This window comes from Octopus bimaculoides, chromosome 20 (assembly GCF_001194135.2).
Source record: "Octopus bimaculoides isolate UCB-OBI-ISO-001 chromosome 20, ASM119413v2, whole genome shotgun sequence".
Classification (NCBI taxonomy): domain Eukaryota; kingdom Metazoa; phylum Mollusca; class Cephalopoda; order Octopoda; family Octopodidae; genus Octopus; species Octopus bimaculoides.
The window spans coordinates 20,630,930-20,647,546 of record NC_069000.1 but is presented as its reverse complement, the minus strand read 5'-3'; the positions used below and the strand labels follow the sequence as shown (position 1 = coordinate 20,647,546).

The following is a 16,617-nucleotide window of genomic DNA, read 5'->3' as shown; positions in this document are numbered from 1 at the left end:
CTCTCTCTCTCTCTCTCTCTCTCTCTCTCTCTCTCTCTCTCTCTCTCTCTCCCTCTCTCTCTCATTCTGGCTATATTTCCCACTCATGCAATACTCCTCTTCCCATCTTTTCATCATATCCCTTTTTTTCCTCCCCATCTTGGATTTTTCTCCTCTTCTCATTACATCATTTACTCTTTCTCTCTTTAGCTTTACTTACTCAAACACTGCTCCTACTCATTCTCTCTTTCACTCTCTCTCTCTCTCTCTCTCCCTCTCCCCCTCTTTTTCTATCTTGGCTCTCCCTATATCTGGCTTTGTTTTCTATCTCTGTCTTCTTTTCTTTACTCCCGCTCTTTGAACCCCCTCTCTATATATATGTCTTTGCTCTCTTTCTTTTTGCCTTTATCTCTCGTTTTCGAATCTGTCTTCTCTCTCTCTCTCTCTCTCTCTCTCTCACTCTAACGTGCTACTTCCTTTCTCATGTTTTGCCATTCTCTTTCTCCCTTCTTCAGTCTCTCTTTCTTTCTCCCTTCTTACCCCCTATTTGTTCCCCCCTCTCTCTTTTCCCATACCTTCTTTCTTTCTCCTCTCTCCATCTATCTCTGTCAATCTCTTTCTCATACACCTATACACTGTCTCTCACCTTCTTCCTCTCTTCGCTTCCTTCTTTCTTTCTTTCTTTCTTTCTCACACCTTCTTCCTTCCTTCTCTCTTTCTCACTTTCTGTCTCTATCACTCTTCCTCTCTCTCTCATAAACACAAACTCCTTCTCTCTCTATCTCACTCTCCTTCGCTATTCGTTTCCTTCTCTCTTTTTGCTCGCAACCTCTTTCTTTGTCTTCTCTCTCTCTCTCTCTCTGCTTCTTTTTTTCCTTTTGCTATCTTCTCCATTCTATGTTTCTTTGATTTCTTTAATACATTTTTCTTTCTTTCTTTCTTTCATTTTTGGTTTGTTATTTTTGTCTTTTTGTTCTTTATTCTCTGTGACGTAATTATCATGCTGCCAATCCATTGATATCGCTCTGATTTTATAGCATGGAGAAATCCTTTGAATCTGTCTTCACTAGTGCAGTTGCTTGTAGGCGTCTGGCACAGAATCTGACCAATGAAAGACAGTTGGTCGTGTCACGTGACATTTACAATTTTTCTCCTTCTATCGAGTATCGCAGCTATCTCTCTTTTGTAAGATTGATTCTATGCGGACTGACTGACAAGCACATAGACACATACACACTGACAGCGACAGACAATCTAGACCTTGGATGTATACTACTATTGTTGCAGCAGCAATGTGACTACTGCTGCTGCGGCTATTACTGCTGCTGCTGCTGCTGCTGCCGCTTTTATTATCATTGATGTTGACGATGATGAACTTAATTGCTATAAATGCAGACAGAAGAGTTTAAGAAAGTTGTAAATTATATATCATATACTAAAACGGATAATGAATATGCGAAGGGAACATTAACATAAATTTTAAAATACACTTCAAAGCAATTTTATGTAAAACACATAACCCAACTGATAATTTAAAATTAAGTACATAAAACTAAAATGTCAATATTTGAAGAAAACTGAAGATACAATGAAATATACGGAAATTCATTTTCCACTCTGTTTCTATTTATTGGTTTGGCCAGGAAGAAAGAGCTGATCCCATGGTCATCACAGGTCTCCTGAGATCACTGGGATCGACGCGAATGATGTTTGTCTTGAATCGTATGCAAACAGATAATTCCCGGAGAAACATGGTCGGGGAGAGAATTTCAGAAGAGTCAACGTTTTGGAAAAGGAGTGGGTGTAGTGATTAAAGTTGGGGGCTAGAGGAACGGAACTGTACGAGTGAAGATGATGTCGGGGAATCATCTCTTAATTTTACATTCGCATTAGTTTCCTTACTGAATAGACTCATCAAATTAATCTGAAAAGAAGACAATACAAAATCTTCATTAAGATGACAACTAAAAAACAGCAGCCAAATTTCTCTCAGAGCACACTATTTTATCTGGACATTTTACTTGCAAAAAAAAAATAATAATATTGTTGAAATGCTTTTGATTATAGTCCTGGTTGATCAGAATTGACTTGGAGGTTAAACAACATTTATACGAACTGACCAGCAGTCCCTACTTGGTCGATTAATTGGCTTGAAATAACAGTCAAATCTCTTCATAAAAAATGAACGGCACGTCATAAAAAATGAACGGTACACATAAGATAATTTAGTCCAAGATAAACGCCGCCCAATAACTTCTTTGATCACTGCGGCAATTATGATGTCCTAGTTCTCGATTGCCTGGAGGGTGAGAAAAAACAGAGGATAATCAACTTAACTGGACCGTCCGTCTACCGACTGATATGTTTCCCCGCTCCAGACACGAAACTCTCGTTTGTTAAACATTTCCATATATAAAATTACCTTTCACTGTTTCTTTAAAAACATATGAAACTAAAACTTTGATGGGTATAAAAGAAGTTAACATTCTAAACTTCTTTTAGCATCTGTTATGCCCTGAAGATTGTATGATACTCATAGGACAGGCCAGCCAGAGATTTCCTCAGAATTTTGTGTGATATCGAGCCTCATGAGAGTTACTAAGTCCTAGTTTGTAATTATCGTTGATATTTTTGTATTGGTTTTTAAGTTAGAAAGAAGAAACTATACCCATAGTTCTCACAGGACCTCCGAAGGAGCCGATATTGATATGATTAACGATCATCTTGAACAAATGTAAATCGACGGCCGCAAGAAAAATATATATGAGAGAGAAGTAATTCCAAAAGATGGAAAGATTGAACACATTAGTTAGTGCAGAACTAGAGAAAACACTGCACGGTTGACTAGAACAAAAGAGATGTATGGATAGCGTGGGCTTGAGTAGAGGTGATACACAACAAAGCAGTTGACGCCATTGTAATAGAAAGAGCCAAATAAAGGAACAAAATAGAAAGATCCCGTCTGTTACTGGAGGTTGAAGTATATTGGTGAGTGACACCATCCTCATTAGACGGAGGAATACAGTCTAAGAGGTTTGGTCTAAGAGTCATATAAACAGTCAGACACCGTTGGAAGCCAGAGCATATTCTGGGATGAAATTTTTCCTGTGTTGTGAATGTGAAATAAATAGGGAAGATCTTTACCAAAGTTTTCTATCTAAAAAAGTTCGACCATCCAGAGCCGATTTTCAATCCACTAAAAATACAGTTCACATATATATATATATATATGCTAAGCGGTAAATGACCTGTTGTCAAGTCGCAAAGTCACAGACTTGGGGAGGCCAGCGTCTTCTATTTCCGCCTGATATCTTACCCTTTCTGCAAGAACCAACTTGACTTGTGAGGTCACCGATTGCACGATTTCTGCATTAGGTTTTAGTCTGAGTTGATATTTCAACACTCACTCATTAAATGTTCTCCATTTACTATAACGACTCGAAAACCATATTATAGAACTGTTAGCAAGGAATATTTCTACCCAATGAAATACATATTAAGGAACTGCAGTAAAAGTCACTGCTTAGCACCAAGCAGAAGCTACTATAGAGCGTTGCAGTACAAAATGTAACTGAAAGATTACATTTAAATTTTGTGAATAATATCTGTTGAGAATAGTGTTTTCAAACTAGATCCATATACACATTAAATACTATAAACACTTATTCAGAAAAATTATACATTCTCAAGTACACAAACTCTGTCTTGAAGAACTTTGCACACATACGAACACACTTGAACTTTTATATTGTATAACGTACTAATAGTGCAACATGTTCAACTTGATCAAAACTTATCTAAACATACCGACAGCTTCCATAATGTCTGCATGTGTCTGTTCATAACTTCATTAGATAAACATCAAGAGAAAATAAACAGATTGTGTAGTGTGGTGTTTTGTGTGTTTGTGTATGTGTATTAGTGTGTATGTATATATGGAATCGTATTTTGGTCATTAGTTTACATAAAAGGACAAATATGTTTCATTCACACATGTGTGAATGTGCATGATAAAGATTATCTCACAAACTCACTCTGTATTTATCTTCTTGGGGTTTTAAAACACCCAATCTGCCAAAATATCATGGATTTTTTTTCCCGCTTTTTACGAAATTTCACTAAAAAATATAGATAACATCGTTGCAGTGTCCTGCTAACAGTATTTAAGGCACTTAAATACTTTTGCTTTAAAATTCAAGATTAATTCTATCCAAATAAATTACCAGCTGTGTTGTTTTTGTTATCTGTAGTCATCATAATATGTCTCTGTATTTTTGTGTTCGTGTGTCGGTTTGGGAACGTATTTTGTTTCATACATATACATATTTTTTCAAGTGCAGCTGTATGGCGAGAGTCAATAACTATTTTTATTGTATTATTCATTAACGTTATAGTATTTCTGTGATATACAAAGATATTTCAAGTAAATTGACTCTTTGTATCTTGTGTAATTCATAATAAATGTTTGCCTCAAACAACAGTTGACAATATTTTAACAAAAATTTCATTAAACTTGATAGCTTGAATTGCCTGACGTCACTTGCAAACTTTGCATTCTTTTTGAAAAGAAAAGTTTTTAGTTGTAGCTGATCTTTGACCAAATCACATTCCATTCGTGATAAACCAATTTTTTTAAAAAAGAATAATTTATATGTAAATGCACTAATGAATGACTTCTCTTTTTAAAGACGTTAGGATGTGATATGAAGCGAATTTAGTTGCAATTTCTAACTGGTCGCGTGAATATATAAAGTAGTTCACAGTGGCTCATTTTTAATCTGTAAACATGGCAGCTTTGAGAACAATGGAAAGAAGATTAATACGACTCAAAATTTTCCAAGAAATAGGGTCATATGAAAATTCGAAGAACTCATTTGTTACAGTAGTTAATAATAATAATAATAATAATAATAATAATAATAATAATAATAATAATAATAATAATAGTGTTATCATGTACATTGTTTTGTCTTGGTATAAAAGATAGGCTACTGAAAATATTCTACTCAATACCACAAATGTGTTTGTCCGTTGTTTGACCTTAACTAGTTGAGCATGTCTCTGATAATATGTGCATCGCTGATCACGAGCAGAAGTAATGGAGGAGCATCATAACCATGTGTTGAGAGGAATTCTTTGGGGTTTGGATAGTTCACCTTTGGAAACATGGGCGTTTCGTTCAACATTTTTAAACGACCCTTATTCAGGAACCTTTTGAGCGAGTGGGGCTACTCAACATGAAGAAAATTCTAACTGGGCCCCACCTGCGAGGTCATGCGCTGTTTATCTTGATATGAGGTCACCATGTCGCGCACATATGGTTGTGATGCATGTGCCTGGTGTACCCTTATCAGACGGATAGTCATGATGGGTATACTGGACTTCGTATATTTTACCCCGGTGTCACTTTGATGGCATGCGCTACTCTCTCACATGATAATAATAATAATAATAATAATAATAATAATAATAATAATAATAATAATAATAATAATAATAAGCCTTACTACTATAGGTACAAGGACTGAAATTTAAGAGAGGGGGCTAGTTGATTACATCTACCCCAATATTTAACTGATACTGGATTTATTTACCCCGAAAGGATGAAAGGCAAAGTCTACCCCGGCGGAATTTAAACTCAAAACGTAGCGACAGACGAAATACCACTTAAGTATTTCACCCGACGTTCTAACGATATATTAAAATCTATATAGGCGCAGGTGTGGAAGTGTGGTAAGAACCTTGCTTCCCAGCCACATGGTTCCAGGTTCAGTCCCACTGAGTGACACCTTGGGCAAGTGTCATCTACTATAGCAAAAGAGACCGATAGAATAAGACTCAAAGAAAAAGTATTGGGGTAGATTCATTCGCTTAAATATCCTTCAAGGTGATGCTCCACTGAAATACGTAAAAGACGAAAGAAGTCTCAAGTAACCCACTTTGAAACAAACAAAACAACAATATTTCAACAGTGGTATACATTCCCCGAAAATAGAGTCGCATAATGGTGCTCTACAGTGGCAAAAGGGAAGAAACATTTTTCTTGTTAATATTGGTTTCAATTTTTGGGACAAGGTCCGCAATTTCGGGAAAGAGAGCAAGTCTGTTACATCCAACCCAGAACTCAACAAGGTATTTCTTTTATTGACCCTCAAAAGAATGAAATTCAAAGTTGACCTCTGCGGAATTTGATCACAAAGCATAAAAAACAGAAGAAATGCCACTAAGCATTTTACCCGACGTGTTTACGATTCTGCCAGCTCGCCGCCATTTTCACTTATGGTCATATTACTACAATACAAAGCTTATAGCTATTCTTGTATATTTGAGTACTTAGAAAATGCGTAGTGGGAGAGAAAAAGAAAGAGATAACAAGATAGAAAGAGAGGGTGGGCAGAGGCAAGTAGGCAGACGCTGAATAAAGCAAAATTATTTTCTAGTGACTATTCATGTCTTAAGTGTTTGAGCATGTTTTTGAACTTATGGATGCGATTTGAATGTATACATGAATATAAAAGATACATTGATAAATACACGTGTAACTGTAGACTTAATTATTTATCTGACTATTTTTCATAAGATATATGCATTAAATACAAAACTCATTTTTTTTTTCCCAAACCAAATACATGAAATCATTACCAAGGCATGTTTGCAATAACAGTATCTTGAAGCAAATTAAGAACAACTGTAGATATTAAATTCCCCTTTTGCCTCTAGGCTGATTGGTGGATGATTAATACACATCTCTCTGGAGATTATTCATAACATAGAGATTATTTATAATTTTCTGATTTACTCTTCTGTCTGGTAGCCTTCAACAGCTGAACCAGGTTCTATTTTTCAGAATAAATATCAAGAACTCTCCTGAGCAGCATTCGTAAGAAGTCCTGATATCCGCTTTATTCTCAAGAACTTTGCATTTTCTGTCTTGAAAATCGAATATTATACACATTTAAGTTTATATAATCGACGACTGACTTCAATGTAGTTCGATTTGATACAACATACAATTATTGAAGTTCATGTTAGTCTCTCTCAGACTGGTTAGATACAGTCCTGTACATTATTTGCTCCTTACGCAAAGAATAATTGGATGTTGTTTGAAATTCAGATCTGTGACATAAACTGTATATGTGTTAGCCTCAACTAATAAATGTTGATGACACTATCAAACTTTATAAAAGCTGTCTCTTCTGATATTCTTACCGTTCTGATTTAAAAAAACTTTTCTCTATTTTTTACATAAGCTTCTACATCTATTCTTTTGTTTAACGTATTAAATCTTTCTTGGTGTATAAACAGGATTTTGCTACCAAATTGTTTTTCTACTTGGAGAAATCGGTGATTGAATTCTTCCTAATAATATTTTTCGTGTATAATCCAGTAGGGATACATTTTTTTACTTATTAAAGCAATCACCACCGAACTAAACGATATTAAAGAGAGTTTTTGTGCTTCGGACTTGGAGAATGCTTGAGCCGCTTCAAAGTATTCTTGTCTTACCCTAGTAAAGCTAAAGAAAATAATATGGAGGTGACTCCAGTTGATCAGATATTTTATATTTGTTTTCATATGAGCGGTCATAACATTCTACATAGAATATACCTGAGAGAAGAGTAATATTTAAATTTAGCATAGAAATATAAAACGCTTAGAAGCTTGTCAGATCTGTACTATGATAACTCCACAGTGCTATCTAGTGGTATCTAAAGTCGTATCTAAGATATGAGTATTGTGTACGTAAAAGACCTACTTCCATTTTGATAAGTTCTACCAAAAACTCACGCCATCACCCTATCATGGCAGATATATAGCAAACTTATATATTTCTTTATGTACTCAACCATGAAGGAAGTATGTCCCGACATACTGTGACACAGGTTTGTAGTGAATTCCATAGCTCATCAGATGCAGCACACAGGGAAAATCTGTCAGTTTCGTTACGAGTAATTTCTGCTACCACGTTGGGTATACATATATATTAATGCAATATTCACCAACGCAGCAGTGAAGAACAGATATTATTTTGAAATAGTAAAAAACAAAAAACCTCGTCTCCCACTTTGGAATGTCTTTGAGCCATCTCAGTTGTGAAATATTCACTAATTAACGAACTTAGCAATTATTCTAAAATATTTTAGTGTGGTCCTTTATTTACCTTTCATTATGTTTTTATATAACTTTATGTCGTAATTATTTCGTATGATGTTGCATATATTTGTGTTAGTGTCTGTACATGTTTGTGTGTGTATATGCATGTAAATAAATGTATATATTTATATATGTTTATATATATGTATGTATGTGTGTGTGTACATAAGCTTGTGCTTGTACATATATGCATGTGTACAATGCATTCACACGTAGATGATTAAAATATGTATTTCTAATTTGTCAATTAAACGATTTAATTTATTTCTAAATTGTGAACTTAAACTCTTGTAAAGTAGTCAAAAGTTTTTTTTTTAATCCTCATTAACAATAGGGCAATTATTTTTGTGATTCTATTTTGTATTCTTTGAAAAGCCAAATCACGGGAGCAGTTTGATACAAACTATAACAATGTTTCTGTGTTATGAAGTATGTTTCATGTACATTAGAGATACACAGGTATATGAGTCTGTTTATATATCAGTCTGTCAGTATGCATGAATATGCGTGTATGTGTGTGCGTTTCTGCGTGCGTGTGTGTGTGTGTGTAAGTGTTACTGTGTGTTTATGTGTATTATATGTGTGTATGTGTATTCATAGATATACATACATGTATGCATACACACACACTTTGTGTGTGTATGTGTATGTGTATTCGTTGTAAGCTGTTGTCGCACTCTGTAGTTACTTTGTTTAAATCGTTTTCTCCTGATATGGAATCAACCTAAATGAATTTAAACACAGTAAGAGAAGAAATTTTGAGAACTGGGTAACAGACTGAAAACTATTTTACTTAAAACTCTGAATGTTCATGACCACAAAAGTCATTGATCTGGTTTAATATAATAATTAAAAAAATATTCTTCTATTTGCATACCTCGAACTATTAAGCAAGTAACGTATTTTTTTTAAACAAATTTCAACCGAAATATATTCCTAATTGTTGAAAATTCCGTTTCGTTTGTTGGAAATGTAGCGATATCAATCTACACTCGGGGTCACCCTTATAATAACATTGACTAACAACTGGAACTTTACAAAATATAACAATTGTTTCTATGCGAGAGAGAATGTTTCTCTCATTGTCTAATGAGAAACTGAGAGATAAAAATTGTAGAACCATCCATTCATATATATTCTTACTTACTCGGGATCCAACTCATATTTACTTCTGTTCACTAAATCCTTGCAATGTTGAATCGACAATTCCTCCTTTTTCGTTCCTTTTTTTGGCGAACATTTATTTAAAATGTACAACGTAAAAATAAATTATTACCTTGGAAGGAAATAACTAAATAGTTACCGCGAAATATTGTCTTATTGCTAAATTGTTTTGAACTTAACGAATACGGTTCAGAATTATTTTTATTTTAGTCTGTTTCTTTCCTTTTTTTTTTAATCACTTGAAATCGTTCCTTCGAGAACAATGGTTCTCAACCGGGGTACATATGGTCCTTGGGAATCCACTTAAGATTTCGTTGTTAAAATTTATATCCAGTAAATTCGTTATACTTTTACAATACACAAAATATTTCAACAACATTTTATACAATTCCCAATGATATTTAATTAAAAAGATATGGAATTTTTTTAACATCGAATGGTTGGAAGGGTCCATTCGAGTAAGAGAGGAATCGAAGCGGTCCATAGGTAAAAAAAATGGTTGAGAAACACTGTTCTAGAGTATTACTCACCCATATGGGACAAAGCACACACATTTTCAGGTCGTATTTAAAATGAGGTCATCACATTGATAAGTCTATATCCCAACAATATTTTGTGTTGTCTCTATGACTCCTCTGCATTTACTTCAATGCTCTCTATTCTTTTGTCGTAGCAAGCTCTGTTCCAGCTGATGAACCCAATTTTCCTCTTTTTCTTATTCCTATTCTGTTTTACTTTCCAAATCCCATACTAATCATTTTACCCAAATCCTCTCATCCCGAAATAAAACCTAAACTTTCTTTATAGACATCTACTTACAGAACTATGTGAATTGCACAGCAGTGTTATATAATATTACTGTATATTATTACGAAATAATTTATTATAAAATCAGTTATAATTAATGTTATAATATAATTCTAATCTAATGTTATGCCTGTTAGCTTAGCCGTTTTCTTTTTCCTTCTCCACTAATATTTCATATCGCTCATGTGTATTTGTTCTTATTCAAGAACGCTTTGTAAGGTTGCGAGATCTACCTTAGACTATATGATAAAAAGAGTTATATCAAAAAGTCATTTTACATTCATGTTTGACTATTAAAAATATAAAAGAAAAATATTTTTAAAGATTTAATTCACTTCGTGGATATTTCAATACATTATGTAACTTTAACTAGAAATTCCAAGAGAGTAAATACGTAAGAATTAATCATTGTTTTTATTTTTTCTTTTCCTTTAGACTTTGCATGTTTTGTTGACTCACTTGAATTTGAAATAAACATTTATAGTGTGATTTATATATTATAAAATTTACCAACATTAAACTATTTAAAATTTTATCTAACGGTTGAAATTCTACTTTTCAGAGCTCACCCTTTTCAATCTGTTATCTGGAAGACGTTTTTTTTTTGTTTTTTTTTATCGGATTTTCCCGTATTTTCTTATTTGCTCATAACGGATTTTAAATCTTTGTCGTTAAAAAATAGCTTAAACAAAGGAAATTATGTTGATTTTTTCAAGAAGTGAACCTTTAAATGATAAACTGTGTGCATGCAGGGTGTACACACACACACACATATGTATGTATGTATGTGTGTTTATATTTATATATATATATATGTGTGTGTGTGAGTAAAAATAGATACAAAAAAGGGTTTTGTATGATCGTGTATAGAGGAATATATTATTTTATTTAAAAGAGTTGCAACTCTGTCTTTTTTTTATGTTTTATTTATATTCTTGTAAAATTAATGTAGGATATCCCACATTATATATATATATATATATATATATATATATATAAGAGCCAAGTCAAGTTGTGATTTGTGAGGTAAAAGAATCATATTGAGTTGACTAGCCGTTGGGTGTCTGTCATGTGAGCAGCAGATTGACGATCTTGAAGATAATACTAAAAGGCTGAAATATTTGTTGTGAAACCCTTCCACTTTCCCCTAATAGTCGAAGAGAGAGACAGATCGACTGACTGCAGTGGAAAATAATAACACCACATAACAAAAGAAAGTTGTTTGTATTGATGTTGCTGCTGTCTCCTTCCACTATGCCGCTGCCTGTCTTGTGTCTGTGTCTGTGTAAAGTGTTATTGAACGTCTGGCCTTGCTGTTGTAATGTCTGACTGAGTTGTACGTTTGCTTGTTATTGTCTAGCCCTTTGTTTCCCTGTCCGCTATATTCCCTTGATTGTCCATATTTGGCGTTTACAATATTTTTGTGTTGTATCTCATTGACTTAATGAATTGCTTTCGTTTATTTATTTCTAAAGTGTATAGTTGGCTCATGTTGATGTTGCCGCTGCCGACATCCACGTTCTGTTTGTTAGTGAATGTTCAACCTCAATTTGTTAGTATAGTTTTTTTTTCGTTATTTTTCTTTCTTTTTTTTTCTGTTATCAACCTCTTGCAATATCCATCTTCGTCGTTGACTAGCTGTATGTGTCATGGTGCAGCAAAGGTAGCGTCAAATTTTAAAATTCCTTGTAATGTTCTCGTCGAATTGGTACCCGGGACACGGTGACACTTAGCACAAGGAATGTCCACGGAATAAGGCAATATCGCTAAGCATACGCTCCCATTAAATTAAATTCTACACTATAATGTATATGCACACAAACACACACACACACACACACACACACACACACACACACACACACACACACACACACACACACACACACACACACACACACACACACACACACACTCACACATGTACATATATGTATTCGAGATAAGTTAAAACATGTGAATATTTTTACTTACAAACGTACTTACACGCATGCAAACACTCGTTGGTAACGAGGTACACACGTGCATACACAGTTACGCACGCATACTTACCAAACGAGTGGAGAGTATGAAAACACGTGTCACACATGCGTTTGTATATCGGCGCCATATACGAATGTATATATAATGAACATTTCAATTCATTATTAGCGTATATAGCACAAACACCATACTTATATATTTCAAGCGAAAGAGAAGTCTATACTTCGTCATTAGACTGCTAAATATAGCAGCAAAATCGCCCTCAAATCATATTTTATCATCTTAAAGAAAGAGAAAGGCCCATTGGAATATAGTGCTGGATTGAAGTAGTATAGTATAGTATAATAGATAAGTGGTTAACGGCGAGAACACCTCTTACAGAGAGTATCTTGGGCTAAAAGGTAACATATGCTAGGAACTGTTCGCATTGTGACTGTATGAGTGCACGCATGCGTGTGTATGCAAATGAGCGCGTATGTGCATGTGTATATGCCTGTGTGTATGTGTGTGGGTTCATTTATGCATAACATTTTTGAAGAGGTTTGAAAGACAGACGTAAAAAATGCGTGAAAATAAGCAGACGTTTATTTCGCGGACATATATGCTGCAACACACACACACACACACACACACGCATATATATATATATAGATACATACATACATACATACATACATACATACATACATACATACATAGAAAATAGATAGACAGATAAATAGAAACATAGCTAACATAGATGGATAGCTAATAGATAGATAGATAGAGAGATAGATAGATAGAGAGATAGATAGATAGATAGATAGATAGATAGATAGATAGATAGATAGATAGATAAGTGTGTTTGTGCGTGCGCGCTTATGGGTATCATAAAGTCAATAAAAAAAGAGAGAAAAGACTGAGAAGCAGAGATAGTATATTATACTGAATATAACGAAGGACTTGTAATTACACATTATCAAAGTATTTATGCTTTGATCAATAAATGTGTGCTGTCAATGTATTTGAATATGTATACGTTTAACACGCACGCAGCGCTGGCGTGTGTGTGTGTGGTGTGTGGGTGCGTGTGCGTGTGTGTGTGTGTGTGTGTGTGTGTGTGTGTGTGTGTGTGTGTGTGTGCGTGCGTGCGTACGTGCGTGTAATCCGTAAATATAGACTCCTGCAATAATTGACGATTGATTTGTTAGTTGCAGTGATTGGCTCAAATCTGCGCATAGGCAAAATAACTTCAGAAAGTTGGTTAACGAAATGTTAGTCACAATATTGGAGGCTTTACCATTTTTAGTACCACCTCCAAAATACTCGATAGCTCTTACCATTGTAGCCGATGTTAATGAACTAGGATCGTTCAATCAAATACTTATGCCTGAAATTCTTAATTTGTCTATCAAAGTCAAAAGATGTATAGGTTTTCTCTGCAACAATTTATACCCCTGCATATTTAACAGTATATTTAACTCCATCTGTAATCTGTTTTAGTATGTTTATGTGTGCAACATCTCTGTTTTCATGCAAAACTCAAAAGAAAATTATCAATTTATATTTGCAAAGGTAGATACATGGCTACTTAGGAGGCTGAGTGTGTGTATTTGTCGGAATATGTTGTAGCATTGCTTTTCTCTTACTAAGAGACTTTCTTTCTTCGTTCCTCTCCAATATTTTCAATAATGACAGTAAGCTTCATATTAGACGCCAGTTGAATACATACCTCTATTATTAAAGAGCCAACGGAGAGGCCTTTCTATAGGTCTACTAAAAATAGCAGTTAAATCTCTCTCAAATTTCATGAGACTCTTAAAAATGAAAGGATACAACACCGTCTAGTAAAAAAAAAAAAAGTTAAAAAAAAGAAGCAGGATAATTATAGCTTGGTCATTGGTCTAGTCGTTGAGAACTGGCCAGAGGATAATAATATCTGCATTATATTTGGGGGGGAAAAAAGATATTTCGGAAAATACAAAGTGACTGATGTTAAAGGAGAAAGAAATATGATAGAAACTGATAACTTGATTTAAAAATTCAGCAGTAAAACTGAATTAAGTAAGTACTACTATTTATCTGATAATAAATAACTTATAGTTAACCAGACTGAGGAAGGAAAAATTAGTTTGTTCTGCACGAAACGAATCTAAGATTCGTGTATAGGCAAGATATTTTGAATCCAAAGATGGTAACAGCTCTAGATTAGCGACATAATTTGGAATATATAGAGGGTTATCTGGTGAGTCTCACACAGAAAATAGTTAAGATGCGGGATATGCAAATTACGCAATTATTGTGTGTAGCCATTTTCTTTATCGAGATTCATAAAGATCAAACATTCTGATTTTTTCCCAATTTAAGAATCTGAGATCTTGAACTCATCTTTAGAAAACTAGTTGGTTGTTAAACGATACATCAGCTCTTGATTACTTTGCACAATGCAAATTATTTACATTGTCTAAACTAATTAATGCTTAAGACTACCCACAGCATTTTGTCCAGTCCTTAGAGTTTTCGCTTAATCTTAGTATTTTTTAATGTTTTTAATTATATCATTACTCACTATCAACATTTTTTCAGAATACAAGCAATAAATGTGAATCCAAAATTCCAATTTATTTTCATATTCCATAAATTTTCAAGTCACGATAAGCCATAAGATAGCTACTTATATCGAGTGCTTCCATGGTTTTAGTTGATAAATGACATGCTTTGCACAATAAGAAACTCAGTTAAATTCATTGATGTACATTATTATTCTCTAAGATATATATTTCCCAGCTTGATAACTTCATGCAAATTATCAAGTGGCCCGTTCAAAGGTTTTACGATACACCAGTAAAACCAAAATTGTATAAAAGTGTTATATATTACAGTATCTTATTACGAAGTACTTTATTATAAAATCAATGTTATAATTACTATTATAGTCTAATTCTAATCTAATGTAATGCCTGTTTGTTTATCCGGGTTTTTCCCCTTCCTGACTAAGATTTCATATCACTCATGTGTATTTGCTATCTGCTAGTCCGGTATTAGTAACAGCTTACAAAGACTTCCGGATCATTTTGTAATGTCTTATATAATGCACAAAATGGCGGAGAAATGACTGAACATTAAAAATGATTTGGTAAATGTATACTGTTTGGTTGTGACTGTCCAGAAGGTACATGAGTGATTTCTTTTAACTGAGAGGACACTGAAGTAGTGACATAACAACTCATTTCAAAAAAGATATGTTTAAATTCAATGGATTGATATCTGTGATGGCTAAAATATATAGAGAAGCAGAAAGTAATTGAGCCATGGTTCTTCGATGTTGATTTCAGCTTTCAACTAGTATGACTGCTATATTAGAGTAATAGATTAATTTAATTTATGAAGAAATGCAACAAAACTATATACTTCAAGATCAATGCTATTCTAAAATGAAGTTTCTGGATGTTTGTATTTGATTGTTCGCTACCTATTCACATTAGTCGTACAGAAATCTATCAAAAGATATATAAAACGGTATCTAAAAATGTGAAAAGCATATCAGATGATTAGTGTCAAAAAAAGTGTAGTATACTAATCTTTAGCAGTACAAGAAGATAAACTTGATATGTTAAACGAAAGTTAGACGTTTCAAAACAGTAAGAAGATATACATAATTTTGTTTACGAAAGTTTTCATTGAGTGTAGTTTACTCTGAAATATATCGATGGACAATCAATGAATATGTTAACTGCAACTTTGTAGGATACTGTAAATAAAGATCATTTTAGAGAAGAAATATATTGTAGTAATTTCGAAGTAGAAATCCGTTTATTTTAGAAATAAATATAAAAAAAAATGTGAGTAGCTTTTTTTTTTTTTTTTAGGCTAAGAAGATTAAGAGATCTACTGATTGAGACAACATAATACAATGTCACAACAATTTTGTAACGTGAGATTTTAGATTTTATAGGCTACAGTCTATTGCTGATGCAGACCACGGTGGAGTGAAATGCAAAGCCGACACTATCATATTGTAAAGGGGCAAAACTAAGCTCTGTAAAGACACTGATTCTGGCAGTCAAGCATTCTGTTATCGCTCTTAAAGTAAAACGTAAAAGATTACACGCAAACACATATTACTCAAACTACCATTTCTATTTGAAAAGTAAGGCTATAGAAACATAGCCTTAGGAATAGATAAAATAATTAAAGTAGCGTAATGAATTTCGCGTTAATATAGAGAATGTTCAACGCTAGCAGATAGAATATCTTCTAGGCTACGACTGTTCTGTTTAAAGAGAAAACAGATCATAAGCATCTTAATCAATCAGCAGGGGAAGCGTTATCGACACAACTTCAAAGTGAATAAATTTCATAATATCGAAATCTATAAATTTATATCTTAACCGAAATATTTTTATTACAGTCATTTAAATTAATATTCAAATGTGTTCGCGCGCACACACAACGCACACGCTACACACATGCAAACACACATATACACGCACATATATGTCTGTATCTATGCATGTATATATATATATATATATATATATATATATATAT

At 33.6% G+C, this 16,617-nt stretch overlaps 2 long non-coding RNA genes across 7 annotated transcripts in view; one reads left to right on the top strand and one right to left on the bottom strand.

The window, feature by feature from the left end:
- The window catches only part of LOC128250326 (uncharacterized), an 80,853-nt gene extending 76,503 nt beyond the window's left edge, over window positions 1-4,350 (bottom strand). Inside the window, exon 1 of the long non-coding RNA XR_008266352.1 lies at window positions 4,014-4,350. This is a non-coding gene — a long non-coding RNA (uncharacterized LOC128250326). The remainder of the gene's footprint in view (window positions 1-4,013) is intronic.
- LOC106881631 (uncharacterized) overlaps window positions 1-16,617 on the top strand; it is a 385,740-nt gene that overhangs the window by 170,604 nt on the left and 198,519 nt on the right. The gene's annotated exons all lie outside the window — the stretch shown is intronic.